Here is a 21,877-nt window from a genome sequence, read left to right as displayed (position 1 = left end):
GTACATTCTCTGCCCTGCTCTGGCTAAGCCTGGGGCTTGAGAGGACCTCGACCTCAGAGGGAAGGAAGTGCATGCCAACCGATCCATGGGTGGTCATGGGCAGGAAGAAAAGGCACCACAAGTCCCCATCCCGGTCTGTGGGACTGGCAGCCCAGCCCCCAGCCTTCAGCCCCTCCCTGGTCAAGAAGGAGAGGCTTTACCAGGACCCACCCTTTTCTGCCCAGGAATCTGTCTGCCCCCCATTTCCATTCATGGTCCTAGGGCATGGCCCCAACCCCACTCTGAGATTGAGAATGGGGTCTGAGCCTGGAGGGAACAGCAAGTGGGGTGGAGAACCTTTCTGGGCCCCCAAGGGTGCAGGCTACAGAGATGCCTGGGTCTTGCACCCAGGAGGGTGGCCACAGGTGCACCCAGGAAGCTTCCACCCCACCAACTCGGAAGGGCAGGGCTCCCACTTGTCCCCAGCTCCTGCCTGCTCTGTGGAGTGGAAGGCCCAGGTCTGCAGCCATGGGTCCAGCTGCACCCGGAGGGCAGATCCTGCCTCCCCCTGTCACCCCCCACAAGAGCACTGGGAGACTCTGATCCACAGCCGCAGTTTGGGTGGCTGTAGCCTTGCCCAGGAAGGTGGGGCTCCTTCCTGATCCGTAGAGCAGGAGGTCTGGGTCTGCAACTCAGTTTGGGTGGCCGCAGCAGCACCCAGGGAGTTCCCGCCCCAACTCAGGAGGGGCATGGCTCTCAGGAGCTCCATGGAGTGTGCAGCCCCAGCCGTGCCTCCCTGCTGCAGCTGGTGTGATGGCAGCACCTGCTGCCATCATTATGACTTCCTTCCCCTTCACAGCCCCTCTCTGTCCAGCAAGAACGCCAACTTTTTGCTTGCAAGAAAACATATGAATTTTCATATTCCTTTAAATTCACTGATACTCTGTGTATAGTCAAATAAACTTACTTGGTTTAAATGGAATATATTTGATATAGATGATTTTTTAAATGAATCAAATTGCCCCCCTCCCCTTCCCTGCTTTGCACCTTGCTGGTCTGATGTCTGGGCATAGTGACACTGTCTGTGAGCCCCTCATCAGTTTGGTCTTAGGTCATAGCAGGCAGCCAGTTAATTTCCAGGTCAGACAAGGCAGCTGTACCCCAGCTTTGCTTGTTAATCACCAAGATCAACCCATGCAGCTCTAGAGAGGCAATTCCCATGAAATAGTGGGACATTTGTCCAGTGGCCCGTGGGGGACTGCAGTTTTTGCCTGTTGAAATGGTTGATAAAAAAGAGAGTGTCAGTGGCCTGGACCCCAGAACCATAGCCCAGGGACCTGATACCTCAGAGGCTTGTGGGAAATAACAATCACCATGGAAAAGCTAAATTAGAAATGCACTCAGGGATCATTTCACAGGTGAGGAAACTGAGGCCCAAACAGCTGAAGGAAATGCAGGCTGCTGGGCTGCTCCCTAACTGAGGTGGACATGTACCCCTCCAGTGCCCCGTATCAGAGCCCTCTCCCCATGGCCCCACCCCACCAACTGCCCCCTGGAACCAGAAGTCTCCATGTAGGCTGGCCCCTGGGAGTGCACTGAGGCCCCTGGGGCCATGTTGCCCAGGGCTGGAGCCCACCCCTGCGGCAGGCCAGCAGCCCAGCCATGAGCTTTCTCTGCAGCAGCAGAGAGAGAACTTGCAAACTGCCTCAGCAGACTCAGCCCCTATCACCTTGCTCAAGGCTCTGAGTTCTTTGTGAGGTTAATGGCTCTGCTTTTGCATAAGTCAGCCTGACAGCCTGCTCTTTCAAAACATTAAAACAAAACCAAAATGCTGTGATTAAACATGGCATCTTCAAAGTGCCTGTTTCCCAGAGATGGCAGTCAGCCAGGAGGGGAGCCAGGGTGAGGACTCAACAGTAAGTCCTATTTGTCCCCAGGGGCACGTTTCAGACTCTTGTGCCACAAAGTTTTTCAAAGTGGACAAAACAACAGCACTTGGGTAACGGGATATGAAAACCCCATCTTTTATATGTGGCCCAGATCATTTAACATGACAAACTGGCTGGAGCCCAGTCTCCCACCAGTCCTGGCACCAGCTCCTGAGGACCCAGGATCTAAGCAAACAGATATGAGCCCCTGGATCCCCCCGGGCAGGCTGGCGATGGCCAGAGAGCAAGTGAATCTGCTTCTGCTGCTCTGCCAAGTGAAGGCCAGACCTTAGCGTGGGAAAGTGTCCACCCCAGAGGCAGCCAAGGCGGAAGCATGGCTTCCAAGAGTGTCCTTCTATCCTTCTGCCCTACCAGATAAAAATGACTTGGGAGGCTGCCAAAGCCAGACTTGAGACCTGACAGGCATGGCACAGAAACAAATGTCTGCTCCTAGATGCTAACGATCTATGGGAATGGACATGTGCCTTTCCCCATTTTTTAAAAACAATTATGTTTTTAAGCTAAATTTAAGACATGGAGGAGGAGGAGTGGGAGGGCTCTCTATTGGTAAGATAAGGAGAAAGTCTTATATTTCTTCTGTCCCTTCCAAAGCATAGTCACAATATCGTCTGCTCCCAGTGGAATGCCCAATATTTGATATGATTTTTGACTCAGGTTCCAGCTTGATCAAAAACAACGCCGTAGATGCTGTGCTTCCCATCCCAGGAAGGGCAAAGTCCTTCCCCACTGAACTGCACTCCGGCTTCACTGAAGCAGCCCCAGCTACATGTTCTGCTCCTCCCTCACTGCCCTGTGAGTAGGTGAGTATCTGAGTCAAGAGTCGGTCTCATCTATCTATAGAAGTGGACTCTGGTCAATAAGAGCACAGATGGAACGTACTGGAAGGAACTCAGGCTGTTTTCTGGCATGACTAGAAAGCATGGAAGAAAGAAGAAGTTCCTGCTGCAGCAAGAGACTGAGCTGGACACCGTGGTGACCGCCCCCATGGTCATTGTCACTGCCACCCTCCCAAACCCACTGCCTCTACTGGAATGATTCTCAACAGGCCCTGCATCTTTGCATTTCTCTCAAGATACAAAGACCTAGGCATGAGCGCCTCACTCTCTCACTGCTGGCAGGCTGTCACAGCATCCGGTTTTTCCAGCTTCTCAGTAGGACACCGTCCACTCCACCCTGGAGGCTCATACCATGAGGGTCCCCCATACGGAAGGGGGTTCATGAGGTGTGCAACCCAAACAAACCAACAAAAAGACATCTGCACAGCAGATCAGCTATTATCCCCATTTCACAGATGAAGAAACTGAGGCCCATGGCTTCATTACATTGAGTGACTCACTCGGTGTCACACAGCCAGTAAGAAATGTCGTGCCTGTTATAGGTCGCTGTGCTTTGCTCAACAAATCAGAATGAGCTGTCTGAAGAGAGAAAGAGCTGTGAGTCTTCAGCCTTGCAGTGATAGACAATGCTCACCTCCAAGGCTCGTGTCAGTGTTCTTGGGCTGAGAACATCCCATATGAGGTGGGTTCTTCCACACTGACCAATGGCTCAGGACAGCCAGGCTCAGCCCTTCTCTCCCTCTCTTTCTTTCTCTCTCTCTTCCCTCTCTCCCCCTCTCCCTCTGTCTCTCTTTCTGCCCCCAACAACCCCACCCCCTCCACCCGACCATTCCTGTGATCTTTCTTGGCTCCTTCTGGCCCCATCAGCAACGTACTCACAGCATGATGAAGTCAGGGAACTGAGCATCCTTCTGGCTGGGGAGCTGTGTGAGGCCATGCCCTGGACATGCCAGGAAACGGGGGCAGGAGCCTTGTGATGAGGTGTCTGGGCTTCATTTCACCTGAGGCCATCGAGAGCCCCGGAAGGGTTTTCAGCAGGAGAGTGGTCTGCTTAGGTTTTTGGAAGTAGAATGGATAGGAAGGAGCAAAGAGTGGAGGTGAAGAGGATAATTAGTAGGCTGTGTGGTAGATGGAGAGTCATTGTGGGGATGAGGAAAAGTGAGTGACTCAAATACCAAACAGATGGAATTCAAGGTCATGGTGATTGATGCGGCATGGGGTGGGTGGTGAGGAAACAAAGGGGAGAAGTCAAGCTGCCTGGGAAGCTGGGAGCCCAGCAGTGTCATTCTCCAAGAGAGACATCCCTGGTAGATGAGCAGGTCAAAGAAAGCATGCAGCTTCAGGGTTCAAGGGCTCAGGAGGTCGGTCTGGAAGCAGCTAGGTCAAATACAGCCTTCTGATTGGTCAACAGATCCCTCCGCTTCCCGCCTCTCTGTTCCTCCAGCTGAAGGCTGTAGCCAATCACCTTCCTCACTGGGTATTGCAAAGCAAGTTATCCAGACAAGGCGGACACCCCTGGCAGGTGGCGGCACAAAGCCAAGGCACCTAGGCTCTCCGGTCGGCTCCGCTGCAAACCAGCTTTGTGACCTTGAGCGAATCCTCCCTGAGTCTTCGTTTCCCGGCTGTCACTGCCATTCCAGGGTTTTATGGATGAATATTTGAGGAGGTGAAGTGCTATGTAAATGTTTACTGCTAATAGCAAACCATCCACAAAACGCCTGTGTATCGCCTGGGCAACCCAACGGCTTTAAAAATCTTAAGTGGCTCTTGTTCCTCTGATTCATCGCATTCTATGCATTTAACTTCCAGAACAAATTTAGCCCTCAAAATATCCTGGTACATTTTCTGCCCACCCTTTAACATTTAAATCCTCCATCTTCCATGCCACTTCACCATTTCTGCACACCTGTTCCCCAACACTCCCTCATCCTTTTCCTCTTCAAACAACCAGCCCAGCCCCACCCACCCTTCCTCCAGAGGAGGCAAAAGCCACAGGAGACACTGCTTTGCTGGGTCTGCTCCAGCCATGACCTGAAAGAGAAACTGGCAGAGCATCTCAGGTGGGGAGGGGAAGTTGGAACCCAGTGAAGCAGAGTGAGGTAGCTAGAGTCAAAGCTCACAACTAGAATGATCCCCGCCTCCACACACACAGTGGGCCTGGAGCCACAGGATGGGGGGTATTACTGCAGGATGCCCCTCGCAGCATCAGTTTCAAGCCTTTCTGATGGTTGGCAAGAGCACTGGCATTCGCAGCTGTCAGCTGAACCAGCTTGGAGGGTAGGACCAGCCCCTCCCATCACCCATGTGGAGCAGAAGCTCATCAATGAATAAGGAGAACCAAGACTGGCACTGTCCTGCCAGAAGCGTTTGCCTCAGCCACACTCAGGCCATGCCAGTTTTTCTCTTTAAGCAAAAAACTGCCTCTAAAACACTTAGCAATTCCAAGTTCTTAAACACGAGGCTTAGAATAAGCTGTGAAGGTTGCTAAGGAAAGGGCTGAAGAACCTTTCAAGGTGCTTGCAGTTGCGAAATGGAGAACTCAGAAATGTCTGCTTCACCAGGCAGCTTCCGCCTTGAACTTTCCTGCACTTGGCTGGAGCCTAGATGGGAAAATCTTTCAGAACAGCAGATGCCGCCATCCTGAAAGTAAGAATGATACAAAATGTTTATTGAGTGCTTACTATGTGCCAGGAGCTGTTCTAAGTATCTTGCATGCATTAACTCATTTAATCCTCACAACCTATGAAGTAGGTGCGATCATTTTTCTTCCTTTTACCAATGGGGAAATCCAAGTACAAACAGGTTAAGTAACTGGTCCCAAGTTCCCCAGCTGGTAAGGAGAAGATCCGGGATATGAGGCCAGGCAGGTGGCTTCAAATAAAGCCTCTCTGAAGATACAGCACACTCAAGGTCACTCTCAAGGCAAAACAAGTCAAGTGCATGGGATTTCTGTCTCTTTTTCACCTCTTCTCTTCCCCGGTGCCATTCAAAGTCCCTTATATAATGGGAAAAATAATCCCGTAACGTCACTGGAATGAAGTGTAAGTGATGACATGGAATGAAGACCTGATGGTGAAGTTTCAGGACCTGAGTTCCTGCGTACAGGTCATATTTTAAGCTGGGGTCAAATTACCAACCCTTTTTAAATTATATTACACTACTTCGGTGATACATAAAGTACCTGCCCTACCCAGCTCCTCTTCCTCACCCTCCCCAAACACATTGCCAGCATGAGATGCTTTGGATACCTTTTAAAAGCTACTTCCAAAACCCACAGGGCCCTCATTGTTTTGCAAATAACATGAGAGCTGATGCTCCTCTGCATTCTCAATAATTCCTTGAATTAATTCATGTTGCATGGCTCCCTTTTCCACAAATTGATTCCTTTGAGCCCAGCCTCTGAGAATCCACCAAAATCCCCCAGCCAGGGTGAAGCCAAGATTCGTTCTCTCACTCCATCCCTGTGTTGCTATCTGAAATGTGATCACAACAGCAGCTGATTCTCATATGATAGACTTCAAATCCTCTCCCCCAAATAAGCCTCTGTGTGGCAACCAAGAGAACTCAAAATTTACGAACTCCACATTTCTCATTCAAACATCCTTGGTTTATAAATATTCCTTGGCTTCCCCATTCTATTACACACCTCTGCTCAGGCACGTAATGGAAGTCATCGAAAACCTGAAAAACTCTGGCTTCAGATCAATATAATAGTTCGCTAAGTTTCTCTCTACTGAACTGGAAGTTGCCCCTCTTTCCAAAGCCAAGCACATTGGCTTATCATTATTTGCCACCAAAAATCTCACACACTGTGTGTTCTCTGCCCAAACTCATGTTCCAGTTCTTTGTTCTCAAGGCCAGCCTGCCCCGCGTCTGAGAAAACGTGCTTTAACCTGCATCAGCCCAATCTCTGTCCGGGCAGTTTCAGATATCTCCAGACTCGGGTTTCCACTACAGTGCTTCCTCCTGACATTGTCTTTACTCAACAGCACTGCTCGTTTTTCTCCTTCCAGTGTCTGCTCCCTCCTGACTCAGGGTCCTAATTCTTTCTGAAACTGACACCAGAAGCAAGGGATGAAAAGCAGGCCCCAGAAAGCCTCTGACGGGCTCCTGTAAAGAGCTCTGTGCTGTCTACTTCTCTTCAAAATCCTCTGTCAGCTCCTTCTAGATGTCCCCCAGTCTCTCACACATTTCCTCCCAGCACCCCACAAGTCACCCCACAAGCGTCTGCTTAGTGCCTGCCTCATGCAAGACATTTTCCTCCATGCCTGGGAGCATACCACCAAACAGGAGAACTGATTCCTGCCTTCCAAACTTTAGCATCTCTGTAAGAAGACTGACACCAGCCAAAGAAAAATGCAAAGCCTAGAGGATCCTCTCCAAATGAGAGACTCCGGCTCCACTAGCGGAAGATGGTGAGAATTAGAATTACACCTGGAGGGGTAGGTAGATTTCAGGTATGAGAGAGGGAGTGGAAAAAAATCTCTTGATAGGGGATAGCAAAGACACAAACATCTTTGGGGGCAGTAAGATCATAACTCAGTGAGAAGACCTAGACAGGCCGAGGAAGCTTTTGAGTGCTATGCTAGAAAGGCATCTTATAGACACTGCCATCCCTGTTGAAGCTCATCTCTCACCAGCAAAACGGAGGGCCTCCCACCGACAGCCATGGCTCTGGCGATTCCTCTACCTGAGAAGGTCCAGCTAGATCAGGTGACCCTGCACGAGCAGCCCTAGCCCCTATTGTCCCAGTTCTGTGGGGAGAGACTTGTGATTACCCCAGCCCACATTGACTCCACAAGCGCCTCTGGAAAGAGCACTAGCCTGGGATTTGGGAGACCTGGCTCCTGACCCAGCACTGTGACTCACTTGATGGCAAGCCACGCGGCCTCAGGAGCCTCTGTGTCTGCGTGCATACAATGACAGTGAGGGGTTTGGAGAAGATGTACTGAGTCCTTCCCAGCTCTTGGGTGTTATTTTGCAATCATCTTTCTGTAGCCCCACCTTCCTTCCTCCACTGTTCTACAGGTCTCATGGGAGATCTAATTTTTCAGTTTCTGGTGTACTGTGATATTGTGAAATATCTAGTTGATCTTCCTCCAGTTTCCTGACATACAATTCCTAAAATTCTGCAAATCTCCAAAGTGATGTACTTTTGTATGCTAATGATTGACTGGTGGCTGGCAGCCCCTAGGTAGCTTCAGGATGGGGCTGGTCACTCAGACCTTGGCAGGATTAGAGGGTTGGGACTTTCAGCCCCACCTCATGACCTCTAGGGAAGGGAGAGGGGCCGAAGGTTAAATTGATCACCAATGGCCAATGATTTAGTCAGTCAGGCCTATGTAATGAAGCCTGCATCAAAACACAACTGGACTGGGTTTGGGGAGCTTCCAGAAAGCTGAACAGGTGGAGACACCTGGAGGGTAGCACCCAGGAAAGGCGTGGAAGCTCTGTGCCCCTTCCCTATGCCTCACCCCATGCTTCTCTTCATCTGTATCCTTCGTGATAGCCTTTACAATACACTGGCAAATGTTAGTAAGTGTTTCCCTGAGTTCTGTGAGCCACTCCAGCAAATTAAGCAGACCTAAGGAGGGGGCTGAGGGAACCCCAATGTATAGCCAATGGGTCAGAAGCACAGGTAAACCAACTTGGGTTGGCATCAGAAATGGGGGATGGCAAAACCCTACCCGTAAGCCTGGAACTTCAGCCCTAAGTGAAAGAGATGACTCTGTTTTTCCGCCCAAATGTTGCTATTTTGGCCTGCCATGCCCAAATCCTGTACCAATAAAAAGACTTCAGCTGGTGGAGCAACAAGTGACTGAGCAGCAGAGATACAAGTGGCTGAGCGGTGAGCAGAGATGGAACTGAGCGTCAGAGACTATGGATAGACTTGGCTAACTTCAGATGGTACGGCTTCAGGGAAAGATCGCCTGCTTCCCACACTATCCCCTTTTCAACTCCCCATCCCACCAAGAGCCTCTTCTATCACCTAGTATCATCCTCTGCATACACTACCCTCCAATCTCTGTGTGTGACCTGATTTTGGATGCCAGACAAGAACCCAGATACTGAGAGAGCAGGGGCTTGGATGCTGCTGCAGGACCTCAACAGAGTCTGCTCCAGCCAGAGAGGAGCAACCAGCTGGTTCCATCATTCCATTCGCTTGGGTTCCCACACTTGCTTGCAGGCTCCCTCTCAAGAAAAGGGGCCACTGTCAGGCTGAGTGAAACAAGCCACTCCAATTCCCTCCCATGAAGAGGGTCAAGGTCAAGGGAATTATCCCGTCTCAGATGGTGCCGGAATTGAAATGAACCAGAGGACACCAGCTGGTGTCCCTGCTGGAGGATGGCTTGCTTGTTGATGGGGAGAAACCCCCACACATCTGGAGTCAGGAGTGCTGTGAGACTGTTGGGGAGTGCAGCAGGAAGAAGCCAGGTTTGTTATTTCCATATTATCACCTTTTTCTCCAGCCTTCTTCTCTTTTCTGCCTGCTATTTCCTGGTAGTCATCACTTATAAAATTAGCATTTTAAATACAAAAATAGCTATATTTATGATAGAAAACTTGGAAAATACAAGAAGCACAGAGACAATAAATAACTCACCTGTATTCCAATCATTCAAAAGAATCACCACTAACAATTTGGCCTATGTCTTTTTGGTCTTTCTATACATAAATCAGTCATCCCTCTGTATCCGTGGAAGAACTGGTTCCAGGACACCTGTGAAGACCAAAATTTGTCATTCTTCAAGTCCGTTATATAAAACGGTGTTGTATTTGCATATAACCTACACACATCTTCCCGTATGCTTTAAATCATCTCTAGATTATGTATATAATATAATGTTAATTTTATGTAAATCGTTGTTACACTGTATTTTTAATTTGTATTTTTTTTTTTCCCGAATACAGACAAATACCACATAATGACATTTTAGTCAGTGACAAACTGCATATGGAATGGTAGTCCCACAAGATTATAATGGAGCTGAATAATTCCTGTCTCCTAGTGACATTTAGCCATTGTAACATCGTGGCACAATGCATTACTCACAGGCTTGTGGTAGTCCTGGAGGCATTCCAGAAGAAGGCATTGTTATCATAGGAGATAACAGCTCAGTGCATGTTACTGCCGCTGAAGACCTTCCAGTGGGACAAGATGTGGAAGCTGAAGGCAGTGATGTTGATGCTCCTGACCCTCTGTAGGCCTAGGCTTGTGTGTATGTTTGCATCTGTATTCATTTGTTCTCACACTGCTAATAAAGACATACCCAGGACTGGGTGATTTATCAAGGAAAGAGGTTTAATTGACTCACGGTTCCATGTTGCTGGGAAGCCTTCATGATCATGGCAGAAAGCAAAGGAGGAGCAAGACACGTCCTACATGGCAGCAGGCAAGAGAGCTGGTCCAGGAGAACTCCCATATATAAAACCATCAGATCTTGTGAGACTCATTGGCTACCATGAGAACAGTATATGGGAACTGCATCCATGATTCAATTATCTCCACTTGGCCCCACCCTTGATACGTGGGGATGATCACGATTCAAGATTATTACAAAATTCAAGAGGATTATTACAATTCAGTTCATGGGGATTATTGCAGTTGGGTGGGGACACTGCCAAACCATATCAGCATCTTGGTTTTTAATAAAAAGGTTTAAGAAGAAAATAAATAAAGAATTTTTAAATAGAAAAAGATTAGAGAATGAGATACAAAGAAAGAAAATATTTTTGTACAGCTGTACAGTGTGTTTGTGTTTTAAGCTAAGTGATATTACAGAAGAGTCAAAAAGTTTTTAAGAATTTCAAGTTTATAAAGTCAAAAGTAACAGTGAGCTAAAGTTAATTTTTTACTGGAGAAAGAAAACCATTTTTTATAAACTTAATGTAGCCTAAGTGTACAGGGTTTACACCGCTCACAGTAGCTCTAGGCCTTCACATTCACTCACCACTCACTCCCTGACTCCGAGTAACTTCCAGTTCTGCAAGATCCATTCATGGTAAGTGCCCTATACAGGTGCACAATTTTTAATCTTTTATACCATATTTTCACTGTGCCTTTCTCATGTTTTGATACCCAAATACTTACCACTGTGTTACAATTGCCCACAGTACTAAGAACAGTAACATGCTGTAGAGGTTTGTAGCTTAGGAGCAGTAGGGGTAGCCTAGGTGGGCGGTTGGTTATAGTATCTAGCTTTGTGTGAATACACTCTATGTTTGTACAACAACAAAATCACCCAGCAACACAATTCTCAGAATATATCCCCATTTTTAAGCAGTGCGTGACTCTATCTTTAATCTTTGATGTGTTGAACCCACCAACGAGGAGCCCATGGTTAGGGAGGGCTGACTGTACAAATGTATTGTCTTAGTCCATTTTCTGTTGCTGTAAATGAATACCTGAGACTGGGTCTCATTTATAAAGAAAATAAATTCATTTCTTAAGTTCTGGAGTCCGGGAAGTCTAATATGAAGGTGCTGGCATCTTGTGAGTGCCTCCTTCCTGCCTCACAGCATGGCGAGAGGACAAGGGCATGACAACTCAGGTCTCTTTCTCCTCTTATTGACCCACCAGTTCCACCGTGGGGCCCCTTGACCCCTTAGATAAGACGACCTTGTCTAGTCCTAGTTATCTCCCAAAGGCCCCACCTGCAAATATCATCTACATGTGAATTCAGGGATCAAGTTTCAAAAACATGAAATCTGGGGAAACACACAAACCATAGCACATATTACATGCCTTTAGTTTTAACCAAGCTTGTACCATACAGCACATACAGGATTTTTTTGGTTTTTTTTTGTTTTTTTTTTTGAGACGGAGTTTCGCTCTTGTTACCCAGGCTGGAGTGCAATGGTGCGATCTCGGCTCACCACAACCTCCGCCTCCTGGGTTCAGGCAATTCTCCTGCCTCAGCCTCCTGAGTAGCTGGGACTACAGGCACGCGCCACCATGCCCAGCTAATTTTTTGTATCTTTAGTAGAGATCGGGTTTCACCATGTTGACCAGGTTGATCTCGATCCCCCGTCCTTGTGATCCACCCGCCTCGGCTTCCCAAAGTGCTGGGATTACAGGCGTGAGCCACCGCGCCCGGCTAGGTTTTTTTCCCACGAAAAATGTTGTGTTGTTGAGAGTTCTACCTCCAGTATGCACTGGCTAGGTTGGTGCTGAATTTGACTCCCTGGAGAACTAGAAAAACTGGGCAACATACAACAATATTTGTTTGAACTGAAAGATGATCAAGACAATGAAATTTGGTAGTGCTACAATCTGAAAGAGGAAGGAAATCAAGAGAAATGAACCCAGAAGTTGAGGCCTCTCCACCCCTCAAAGCAACAGGTAGACTCCATAGGCAAGAAGAGTGACTGAGGATCAGGAGCTGAGCAGTGAATGAGCTTTTACTGGCCTTGTCAAGCTGCTGTGACCAAAATGGAGGGCAGGCTCTGCCAGGGAGGAGGGAGCCTGGCAAACACCCCAGGCATCCAGCTGGGACCCCAAAGGGCTATGCTCTAGTCACAAGAGTAAACCAGCCCTCCAAAGACTAAAGCCAAGCCTCAAAGCATGCCCATTCCTGGCTGAATTAAGGTGGCCTGCCCTCAGACTAGCTAACAGTCAGAAACAAGCCTGTATATTTTCTGGAGGAAAATCACATTACCTAGAACCTCAGATTACCCCTATTTTTTCAAATACAATGTTTAGAACTCAAAAATGTAAAATAGAGAAACCTAGAGGGCTTTTGCTACCAGGATTGCTGTGGCAGACCAACACCCCAAGAAATGTGATTACACATCAGAGACCAGGCATACGTCAGGCATCAGAGATCTTGAGAGCCAGTAGGACCCATACAGGATTTCATTCTGGGGAGGGAGAACTGCAGACAGGAAGCTGAGAGTTCTCTCAATTCTGTGAATAAGTGAAATGCTGAGAAGGCTGTAGCCAGGCCGTGGGTCACTGCCAGGGGACTGAAAAACCCTCAGAGCTTCAGAAATCTCATGAGGTGGCCAGGCATGGTGGCTCACGCCTGTAATCCCAACACTTTGGGAGCCCGAAGAGGGCAGATCACAAGGTCAGGAGTTAGAGACCTGCCTGGCCAATATGGTGAAACCCCATCTCTACTAAAACTACAAAATTTAGCCAGGTGTGGTGGTGGGTGCCTGTAGTCCCAGCTACTTGAGAGGCTGAGGCAGAAGAATTGCTTGCATCTGGGAGGTGGAGGTTGCAGTGAGCCGTGGTAGCACCACTGCACTCCAGCCTGGGCAACACAGTAAGATGCCATCTCAAAACAAACAAAAAAACAAAAAAAGAAATCTCATGAGGTACAAGTGATAAAAATTGGAGACTCGAGGAGTCTAAAAAACATGGCTTGTTTCTGCCTCAGTAAGTTTGCCAAATTCTGTAACTGCACAGGGCAGATGTCGCAAATTTCAAGCCGAAAATTTTTGGGCAACTTTATGGTGCTGAGGAGACAGATTAGAATTTAGGACCCTCCAGAAAAAAAGGGTCTCTGTGAACATTCCAGAAATTCGTTTGGAGAACTTGAAGGTCTACGCTACAGGAGCAGGAGGTAGCCAGATGTAACAGGCTGCCAGAGAGCCAGAGCCACTCCATCCGCCCCTCCTGGTTGCTGCTCTACCCTGCCTCTCTCTACCTGAGCTGAAGCGGCATTCCATCTCCGGGAAAATCAAGAAACAATGACTTGGCTACCCAGAGCGATCACACCCCCTGGTGCTGAAGCTGATGTGGCACTGTGTCTCCCAGGGAATCCCTGCCTTATCTTCCCAGGACAGTCACACCCCTAGCACCTGAGCTGAAGTGGCACCCAACCTTTCAGGGAATAAATGCCTTGGATGAGCTGAGCAGCTAGCTGTATCTCCCAGGGTGGGGCTGATGTGGCATCCCACATTCCAGGAAAACAGAGCATTGACTGAGATGGGACACCCCACCCCCGCAGGCTAAACAAGTGGGAAAGCCTGCGTCCCTGGAACTAGACTAGCCCCCCAGATTCTGAGCTGCTGAGGCACCCTACCTTCTCAAGGAATAGAGTTATTGCTGTGCTGCTCCATGCTCCCTGAAGCCCAAGACACAACTGAATTTCACCGTTCCTGGGTCCTTGCTGTCTTGCTGAGCCCCAGATGCTGCCATGTCCCACCATGCCAAGGTCTAGAGTCACAGCTACAGGTTTCTTATTCCCCAGGGCCTGAGTTGCTGCTGTGACCTATTGGCTCCAGTTCCTGGATTGCAGCTTTGTTCTGCTCGCTGGACCTGAACCTCCACAACACCCCTTCTTCCCTGAAGCTGGGCCAGTGCTGTGCCCTTCACCCCAGAGTCAGAGTCATAGTTAAAATCCAGCTGGGCCTGAGCTGCTGGGCTGTGTCTCAGACTCACAGATGCCAACTTTGTGGGCCATCTGCATTCACCCTTGCCTCACAGAGTGAACCTTCACCCCAAGTCCCAGGTGCCACAGTAGGTTTGTGAGAGCCTGTGCCCAGGACTTAGGCTCTACAGCCACCCTGAGCACCCGTACCCTAGAACCCAGCACCACTGCAGCTGCTCATGGGCCATGTCTAAGCCACACCAAGAAGAATACCCTCATCTGAGACTTACGCTTGTCGATAAAATGAGAACAGGAGAACCCCAAAAGCTCTTGCTGCTAAGAACAGCATACACTGCTGCCACAAACTTCTGCAGCCTAGACTACTGAGGCACTCGCAATCATCCATGACATTGACTGCAGCTGAGGAAGCTGCAGGGGGCTATACTACTTCAAACCAGAGCCACCACACCCTGCATAAATAAAGAGAAGCCAAATGTTAATCAACAACACAATGAGGAAAATGTCTCCAGGGCTTGTCAGAGACCTTCACAGCAGCCCCTCCTACCACAAGCCTGGAGGCCAAAAGGGGAAAAATGGTTTTGTGGGCCAGATTCAGAGCCCCCCTGGTGTGTGTAGCCCCAGAACTTGGTTCCCTGCATCCCAGCTGCTCCAGCCATGGCTAAAAGGAACTTCGGAAGGTGCAAGTCCCAAGCCTTGGCAACTTCCAGGTGGTGTTGGTCCTGTGGGTGTGTGGAAGAATGGAGGCTTGGGAACCTCTGCCTAGATTTCAGAGATGTATGGAAATGCCGGAATGTCCAGGCAGAAGTCTGCTGCTGGGGTGGAGCTCTCATGGAGAACCTCTGGTAGGGGCCGAGCAGAAGGAAAATGGGGGGTCAGAGCCCCCACATCAAGTCCCCATGACATGGCTTGGTCACTGCCTGGTGGAGCTATGAGAAGAGGGCCACCGTCCTCCAGACCTCACAATGGTAGCTCCATCAATAGCTTACAGTGTTCCTGGAAAAACCACAGACACTCGATGCCAGCCATGAAAGCACCTGTACCCTGTAAAGCTCCAGGAGTGGAGTTTCCCAAGGCTACGGGAGCCCACCTCTTACATAGACATGACCTCGATATTAGACATGACCTGCATATGAGACATGGAGTCACAGATCATTTTGGAACTTTAAAGTTTAATGACTGCCCTACTGGATTTCAGACTTGCATGAGGCCTGTAACCCCTTTGTTGGCCAATTTCTTCCATTTGGAACAGGTATATTTACCTAGTGCCTGTACCCATTGTATGTAGGAAGTAACTAACTTTCTTTGGATTTTATAGGTGGAAGGTACTTGGCTTGCCTCAAATCCTGAGACTTTGGATTTGGACTGTTGAGTTAGTGCTGGAATGAGTTAAGATATTGGGGAGATTGTTGAGATTTGGGGGACTGTTAGAAGGGCATGATTGTGTTTTGAAATGTGAAGACATGAGATATGGAAGGGGCCAGGGGTGAAATTACATGGTTAGTCTGTGTCCCCACCCAAATCACATCTTGAATTGTAATTCCCATAATCCTCATGTGTCATGGAGGGACCTGGTGGGAGGTAATTGAATCATGAGGGCTGTTACCCTCATGCTGTTCTTGTTATAGTGAGTGAGTTCTCACAAGATCTGATAGTTTTATAAGGGGCTTTTCCCCCTTTGCTCAACACTTCTTCCTGCCACCATGTGAATAAGGATATGTTGCTTCCCCTTCTGCCATGATTGTAAACTTTCTGAGGCCTCCCCAGCCATGGTGAACCGTGACTTAATTAAACCTTTTCCTTTATAAATTACCCAGTCTTGGTTATGTTTTTATTAGAAGCATGAGAATGGAATAATATACTTCATAAATCTAAGAGTGGAAAAGATATTCAAAGGCTAACCAAATGCAAACTGCTATGGCGAACCTAACAGAGGAAAAAATAGACTTTAAGGCAAAAACATTACTCAGGATAAAGAGGAGCATTTCATAATCATCTGGTCAATTCACCAGAAAGCTATCACAATGATATGCATGCCACAACATAGTTTTAATATATTTTAAGAAAAAAATTGACAAAATTAAAAGGAGAAACAACAAATTCATACCCATAGTGGGAGAGTTTAATACATCTCTCTCAATCATTGATAATGGACCCAATAAAATCAATAAGGAAAGGGAAGAACTGAAAAACTTAATTAATGATTGAACTGATTGGCAGATGTAGAGCACCACATGATTCCTACCATATAATCTTCAAAAACAGACAAATTGATGTTATTAGAAATCATGACAGTGGCTACTTTGGTGGGGAAAAAGGATAATTGTTACAAATGAGCATAATGGAGAGTTTCTGGGGAACAGGTGATAGTCTATAATGTTCTACTTCCCGACCTGGGTGGTAGCTACATGACTATGCTCACTTAGAGATAACTCATTGAGCCATTACAATTAAGTTTTAAAAGTGTATTAAATATGTTTGTGTAGTTAGAATTCTACATATAGCAAAAAAAATGATTTTATCTACATATATCAAAGTGGGTAAAATCTTGGAAATTGTGTTGAATGAAAACAGCACACTGAAGGAAGCTAAAATTTTCGTAAATTATAAAAATGCTGTATATTTTATGGAAATACTTATGTGTAGCTGGAGTATAACTTCTGAACAGGAAGTCTGCATGCCAATTTCAGAAAAATAATGATCAGTGGGAAGGCAGGGAAGAGGAGTACAAAAGAGGCCTCAAATGTGTCTCTAGTCTTTCATCTCTTCAAACATCCTGAAGTAAATACGACAAAGTGTCAACAATTGTTGAATTTGGCTAAAGGGCCTATGGATGTTTATTTCCTATGATTTTCTACAGAAAATATTTCATAATATTTTTAAGTTTTAAAAATTATGAATATGTTTTCATGTCATCAGATATCCCCAAAATAGCAACTTTTAAAGACTGCATTTCTTTTTTTTCTTTTTTTCTTTTCTTTTTTTTTTTTTTTTTTTTGAGACAGAGTCTCATTCTGTTGCCCAGGCTGGAGTGCAGTGGCATGATCTCGACTCACTGCAACTTCTGCCTCCCGGGTTCAAGAAATTCTACTGCCTCAGCCTCCCAAGTAGCCACCACATCTGGCTAATTTATGTATTTTTAGTAGAGATGGGGTTTCACCATATTGGCCAGGCTGGTTCCGATCTCCTGAGCTCAACTGATCCACCCGCCTCAGCCTCCCAAAGTGCTGGGATTACAGGTGTTAGCCACCGTGCCAGGCCTAAAGACTGCGTTTCTCTGTTATCATAAATATTATTATGATAAACATCTTTATCCTATTTATTCTATGTGTATTTTTTTTTTTCAGAGAAATTCCTAGATGTTGGATTCTTTTTATTTTTCTTCAACTTTTATTTTAAGTTCAGGGGTACACGTGCAGGATGGGCAGGTTTGTTACATTGTTAAACACGTGTTCTGGTGATTTGCCGCACAGATCATCCCATCACCTAGGTATTAAGACCAGCTTCCTGATGCTCTCCTTCCCCCCACACCTCCAACAGGTTCTGGCGTGTGCTGTTCTCCTCATGTGTCCATGTCTTCTCATCATGCAGCTCCCAGTTATAAGGGACAACATGCAATGTCTGGTTTTCTGTTCCTGTGTTAGTTTGCTGAGGAAAATGGCTTCCACCTCCTTCCATGTCCCTGCAAAGGACATTATCTCATTTTTTTTTAGGCTGCATAGTATTCCATGGTGTCTTGTACCACATTTTCTTTATCCAGTCTATCATTCATGGGCATTTAGGTCAATTCCATGTCTTTGCTAGAGCGAATAGTGCTGCAATGAACATATATGTGCATGTATCTTTGTAACAGAATGATTTATGTTCTTTCAGGTATATACCTGGTAATGGGATTGCTGGGTCAAATGGTATCTCTGCCTCTAGATCTTTGAGAAATCACCACACTATCTTCCACAATGGTTGAACTAATTTACACTCCACCAACAGTGTAAAAGTATTCCTTTTTATCCACAACCTTGCCAGCATTTATTGTTTTAATAAGAGGCATTCTGACTGGCATGAGATGGTATCTCATTGTGATGGTACCACAGAAGCTCAGAAGTGTTGAGCTTTTTTTAAATATATTTGTTGGCCGGATGTATGCCTTCTTTTGAGAAGTGTCTGTTCGTGTTCTTTGCCCACTTTTTAATGGGGTTGTTTGTTTTATTCTTGTAAATTTGTTTAAGTTCTTTATAGACTATGAATATTAGACCTTTGTTAGATGGATAGATTGCAAATATTTTTTCCCATTCTGTAGGATGTCTGCTCACTATGATGATAGTTTCTTTTGCTATGCAGAAGCTCTTTAGTTTAATTAGATCCCATTTGGCAATTGTTGCTTTTGTTGCTATTGTTTTTGGCATTTTTATAATGAAATTTTTGCTCATGCCTATTTCCTGTATGGTATTGCCTAGATTCTCTTCTACAATTTTCATAGTTTTGGGTTTTACATTTAAGTGTTTAATCCATCTTGAGTTAATTTTTTTATATGATGTAAGAAAAGGGTCCAGTTTCAATTTTTGGCATATGGCTAGCCAGTTCTCCCAGCACCATTTACTAAATAGAAAATCCTTCCCCCATTGCTTGTTTTTGCCAGGTTTGTAAAAGAACAATTGGTTGTAGGTGCACAATCTTATTTCTGAATTCTTTATTCTGTTCCATTGCTCTATGGGTTTGCTCTTGTACCAGTACCATGCTGTTTTGATTACTATAGCTTTGTGGTATAGTTTGAAGTTGGGGAGCATGATGTCTCTAACTTTGTTCTTTTTGCTTCAGATTGTCTTAGCTATTTTGGGCTCATTTTTGGTTTCATATGAATTTTAAAACAGTTTTTTTCTAATTCTGTGAAGAATGTCAATGATAATTTAATGGGAATAGCATTGAATCTATAAATTACTTTGTGACATTTTCATGATATTGATTCTTCCTATCCATGAGTATGAAATATTTTTCCATTTTGTTTGTAGCTCTTCTTGAAGAGATCCTTCACTTCCTTTGTGAGCTGCATTCCTAGATATTTTATTCTTTTTATAGCAATTGTGAATGGGAGTTCATTCGTGATTGGGCTCTCCACTTGCCTGTTTTTGATGTATAAGAATGCTAGCACTTTTTGCACATTGATTTTATATCCTGAGACTCTGCTGAAGTTGCTTATCAGCTTAAGAAGCTTTTGAGCTGAGACTATTAGGTTTTTTAGATGCAGAATCATGTCATCTGCAAACAGAGATAATTTAACTTCCTCTCTTCCTATATGAATACGCTTTATTTCTTTCTCTTGCCTGACTGCTCGGCCAGCACTACAAATATTATGTTGTAATTCTGGCCTCTGATGGTACCGTGTGCCTCCCCTCATCCTGCATACCAGAAACATTTGTCTATTATTTTGTGTTTTCTTAATTTGCCCTGCACTTTCAAGCCTCCAACCCTTCGCTCCTGTTCCTTCAGGAGCAATATCCTTCTCCCTCCCTCTCCATCTGTGGATAGGCTTCTCTTCCTTCTAGTCCTAGATTAAAAGGTATCTGCTCCATTAAATATCCTTCATTCATCAATTCAGAGTGCATTCATCTGCCCTCTGGGTCCCCATCTGCACCCTCATTCAGTTGGTTTCATTCTGCACTTGGTTCTGCATTTTTCATGTGCTCATTCATTTGATGGCCACGTATTGAAACATCTACCATGTACCATTACTGTGCTTGGCAATGGGAATGGTCCCGGTGTTCAGAACCTCAGAGTCTAGAGAGGGAGACAGATACGCAAATAGCTGTGGTACAGGATAACATGGAAAGTCAGATCACATCCCTCCTCTGCCCAAATCCTCTAGTGGCTTTGCATTCCACTCAGAATTAAAGCCAAGGGCTTTAGTTGCTATGACCTCCAAGGCTGCACACAGCCTGGCTCTGGTCGCTTCTCCAAACCCTTCTCCCATCACTCCCATCTCTCCAGTGACCTCCCCACTGCTCCGCTCCTCCCACACACAGTGTGGTGATTTTGCCCCAGGGCATTTGTGCTGGCTGTTCCCTCTCCCTGAGGCATTTGCATGGCTGACTTCCTTCTAGCCTTTTGTCAAATGCCACCTTCTTAATGAGGCCTTTACTGGCCACCCGCTTCCCTGACCCTTTATATCGACCTTCCTAAGCACGTATTCCATTGTACACACTGTGCATTTTGCCAATTTATTGCTCATGGTTTTCCCTTCCAGTGGATTACAAGCTCTGTATTGGAAGGCATTTTTATCTGCTTTGTTCCAGTGAACTACCTGGAACAGCGTCTGGCACATAATAGGTGCTCATGAAAGAGCTATCAAATAAATAAATCATGGGATGAGGGCATGCTATAGGAGATGGGAGGGCAAAAAAAGGAACAACTGGTGAGTCCCCCCGGAGCCCACTCCCTAGAGCCCAGAGAGTTCACATAACTGAACAATTCAGACCCAGCGAATGGCCTGTAACATTGGCCTCTCCTGTCCGTGTAATCGTCAAAACACTAAATAGGCTATATGCCCTGGTCCAGAGCTATTCACTTAGCCCAAAATGTGAATGAAACATCTACTATGTGCTAAGAGGTGCTAGGCTCTGGGGGCTCAGTGGTGAACAAGTCTGCCTGTTCCCTGACCTCATGGAGCTTATAATCTAATGAACTGCAAAAAGAATGAACAACATGACTACAAATTGTAACAAGTGTTAGAACTCCTGCCCAAGTCACCTCCCCATGGGAATAAGAGGCAATTTGCCTCAATGGCTAGGAGTGTGGGCTCAGAAGTCACAGTGCTTGATTCAGTCCTAGTTCCATATTTATTAGCTGTGTGACCTTGGGTAAGTAACTTACCTTCTCTGAGCTTCTGTTTCTTCCTTTGCAAAACAGGAATCATAATGGTATCTAATATTAGGGTTACTGTGAGGATTAAATAGGTAATCCATAAACAGGCTGGCACAGTAAAATGTCATTAAATTGTCCCAGTTGTTAAGGGAAGGAGGGCTCACCTGGGAAGTCCAGCATACCCTAAAGCCATGCTGTATGAGGTCATTACATCAGTTCACTGATAGGTAAGCAGATGTTTCCTAATTGGCCTGAACTGTGCCATCGGTCAGCAATAGGAACAGAAAAAAATCAGCCAGAACTATTCACTGCCTTGGTCTAATCAGCACAGCATAGTCCTTCCTTCCAGCTTATGATGTGATTATTCCCTTGTGCAGAATAAGATTCGGGCTTAGTTTAGATCCCATAACTAAATGCCCATTATGCAGTGTACTGAGCAGCAAGTGGGAAGATCACAGGGCCTCCTGCAGCTGGAGCTGCAATTAGTGCCCTAGGGCAATTGTGTCCTGGCTTCTCAGCATCCTCACCACTTTTTCTCCCCACTCTCTCCCACTCCGCTGGCCTCCTCTCCCATGCCCACAGCGCAGGCAGCTCTGGACACTGGGCAGCCTTGGAGGAGGCTCGAGCTCTCTGAACTGAGCCAAGTCAGTAACCATCTTTAGGCTCCTAAGGCACTGCAGCAGATGCAGCCACCCAGCTGCACCAATTAGTCTTGAGTCTGTGATCCGGTGTGTTTCTGGGTCCCTTCAGAGTCTCCCCAAAACACATCAACCAAATCCTGACCTTCCTTTGCTTCCCATACTTGCCCTCCCTTTCCTCTGGGAGACTTGCAAAAGGAAATGGAATTCCAGGAGTGTTCTGAGTCATGGAGCCATGCTTTGGGTAGCTCCCCAGCAAAATCCCAAGCAGCCACATAATTTCA

The 21,877-nt window shown here is 46.4% G+C and overlaps 2 long non-coding RNA genes across 2 annotated transcripts; one reads left to right on the top strand and one right to left on the bottom strand.

The window, feature by feature from the left end:
• The first annotated feature begins 1,230 nt into the window (after positions 1–1,230).
• LOC116534230 lies at positions 1,231–15,689 on the top strand. The gene is made up of 3 exons (XR_004261637.1): positions 1,231–1,242; positions 4,833–4,837; positions 15,535–15,689. It is a non-coding gene; the product is annotated as an uncharacterized LOC116534230 (long non-coding RNA).
• Positions 2,838–21,222, bottom strand: LOC116534229. Its single transcript, XR_004261636.1, has 3 exons — positions 21,120–21,222; positions 9,369–9,485; positions 2,838–5,404 (listed from the first exon to the last, which is right to left on the bottom strand). It is a non-coding gene; the product is annotated as an uncharacterized LOC116534229 (long non-coding RNA).
• Between the last annotated feature and the right edge of the window lie 655 nt (positions 21,223–21,877).

The sequence above is a fragment of the Sapajus apella genome, unplaced genomic scaffold, assembly GCF_009761245.1.
Source record: "Sapajus apella isolate SASKATOON/1434 unplaced genomic scaffold, GSC_monkey_1.0 scaffold86, whole genome shotgun sequence".
Taxonomy (NCBI): domain Eukaryota; kingdom Metazoa; phylum Chordata; class Mammalia; order Primates; family Cebidae; genus Sapajus; species Sapajus apella.
This window is presented reverse-complemented; position numbering and strand designations above follow the sequence as displayed.